Genomic DNA, 3074 nt, shown 5'->3' on the forward strand with positions numbered 1-3074 from the left:
AATGGATAGAACGCAGAGCTCAGTGGGTGCAGCAGGGTTATTATGTGATAATGTATGGCACCGGTAGACAGATCCGGAAATGTGCATTGAGATCCTTGCACCAAAGATGGCCAACCTTCCCCCTGCTGCTCTTCACCTGGTGACCTGGAAGAGCCATGCCGGTGCTGATACCTACAAGTATATATTACCATGTATGTGCAGACATTTTATCAGTTGCCCATGTTCTTTATCTTCTAAATATGAAGGTTACACAAGGGTAAAAATAAAGTCAATTCTTTAAGGGAATCTTCTGTTGGGGCCAGATGTGTAAGGTGAGAAATATCCTCTCACCTGCATATGTATTGAAGACATGAAATCCAATACAAGGCCTGAAGGGCACACTAAGCCAGCACTACTATAGCCTTCATACATTCCCCTAGGAGCTGGTCCTGCTGCCATGAAAGGAAGGGGCATACACCAAGGGCTTCAGGATCACTTCTAACCCACCCAAGGAATGGAACCCAGAAAACTAAAAGGTGTAATGTCTCATAAAAAGGAAGAGAAAGAGACACCAAAGATGTCTAATCAACTCTGTCTGTATTGAAACTTCAGACCAAACCTCCATGCGGCCCAGCAGTAAAACAACAAATGTAGCAAATCGTTTTATTCATCATTCCATGGATTGCCCCATACAATTCAGGTTTGTGCTGATAATTATCTGTAGGGTTAAGTTTCAGTCTGTTGCATTAACCCAGTATAGTGGCCAGTGGTTAGCACTCCAGCCTTTGTAATGCTAGGTTCCAGGTTTGTATCTCAACTAAAGCAATCTCTAAATGGAGTTTGCAGGTTGTCTATGGGTTTCCCCCCACATCCCAAAAACATGCAGATAGGTAAATTGGTCTCTCCTAAAAACAAGTTCGCCATAAATTGTATTAATGACATATGACTATGGTAGGGACATTAGATTGTGAGCCCCCTTTGAGGGACAACTAATGACATGACTATGGACTTTGTTCAGCTGCTGTTTATTATGATGGTGCTAAACAAATACTGTGTAATAATAATAAACCTTTCTTCATAAATGTGTCATCTTTCTACTCCACTTTCAATTTCAGTCTGCTGCACCAACCCTTCTACATGAATTCCTCTTCTATACCAAAACAGTGATGATTCCCCATTGGATTTCTCCCAACAAACTCAAATTGGAAAGTCTGGGTGGTAGAATGCTGAGTATTTTATTAGCTTTCTTCTCCACTTCCAATATTTTAAGTAGATCCCTTCTTCTTTTGGTGTTCCAGGTCAGTAAATAGCGATAAAACTCAATACACCTCACTCCTTAAGGCATGCATTCTCCTTCTCCCCTCATCCACCAATGATAGTAAAACAGCAGGCACAGCTAGTTGGTTGTTAGGGAAAATGTATTGCATAGCTTTACTTTACCCATTTACCCATTTATTACTACTGCCCCAAAACTTGTGACACCTCGCTCAACTTCATTAGCCCAACCATATACACTCTATAAGTTATAACCATTCAATTAATGTTGATCTGTAATCTCTTATCTCATATTGGATATATTATATTTAATGCGATATAAAACATTATTTATTGATTGGATGATGTAAAAAAGTAATTAATGTTTTATAATATATAAACAGATTTTTTTCAGTGAATTTTTCCTCCTATATTCCTATATATAGTGAATTCCTCCTCTTTATATGTATACATATTTCCGTTCCAAGTTTTTCTACCTTGCTGTACTTTGGTACCATAATTAGTGGAATGGTAAAGAAGCAGCTGCAGTTATCAATATCATCACTAGATGGCAGTATGAGCTGTGAAATTCTGGCTCTCATTCTTTTGTATTACAGAGAAATCCACTAACATTCACCGGGTGCAGTGGCGTGCGTCTGTAATCCCAGCTACGAGCCTGGACAATACAGCGAGACACAGACTCCTATTATTCATTATTACACTCTGTATATTGGGAATGTATTATATCTAATATATATTATAATATATATTATAATATATATAGGGGGGGGGGGGACATTTTTTTCTACTAGTTCATAGAACTGTGAATAACATCCAGCAAATACACTCTGCATTACTCTGTAATCGCAACAATAATTCACATTCTAGAGGGAAATGCTTTAGTTGCAGGATGACATCACAAACGTATTTCAGTAGGTTTTAAAAACTCATGATTAGAATGAGACAGCAAACTGCATAGACAGCACTGACCCCTGCTGGTACAATGAAAAAAAATATATATATACCGGTAATAATATGACGCAATTCTGATTTCCACCACGAGATGGCGATCTGGTTTTATTCCTGTATATTTTAGATAAGTGAATAGGTCTAAAAATGTAAACTGGGTTTCCTGCACCAAAGGTGGCCAATCTTCCCTATTTAGTTTTTTATATGGGGACCTGGATGAGTCATGCTGGTGCTGATATCTACAAGTATTATATATTACCATGTAGGTGTACACCCTGGACTATGATGGTAATGAAATGTGTAAATAAAGTCCATTTTTAGAGGGGAGTCATCTTCTGGGGACATCTATGATAAATATCATCTCACTTGCATTGTATTCATGACAGGAAGTAAGGGAAAAATGTGAAACATTTGATTAGAAAGCTTACACCCTGTCTGCCATAGCCCAAATCAAAATTACCCTGCGCTACCATAGCACTTAATAGATCTGGTGGCTGGCCAGCCAGGCCCAAGCACTGCATCCTGGGAGGAAGGGACACAGTGCTCCATCGAACAGACATTTCAGTTCATGGGGTGATAGGCTTTGTAGAGATCCGAATGCCTTTCTGTCATTTCCTGTCTATATGTTTGTTCTCCAGTCATGGCATTCCTCAGGGTGCTTTCCCAATGGTGACAACGGTGCCTATAAAGTGTGTTGAAATTGTCTCTTGTAGTCTCTATGTGAAGTCCTTGCAACAGGGTGAGCAGGGGTGCTGTTATCCTATATAAGGAAGGTAAAATATTAAGCTGACCAGCCCCAGTATTTTCCATTCACCACTTATTGCTTATTAGATGTCAAATAATACCTTGTAGTAGGGATTAGGAGCACAAAA

The sequence above is a fragment of the Pyxicephalus adspersus genome, chromosome 12 (genome assembly GCF_032062135.1).
Source record: "Pyxicephalus adspersus chromosome 12, UCB_Pads_2.0, whole genome shotgun sequence".
NCBI lineage: Eukaryota > Metazoa > Chordata > Amphibia > Anura > Pyxicephalidae > Pyxicephalus > Pyxicephalus adspersus.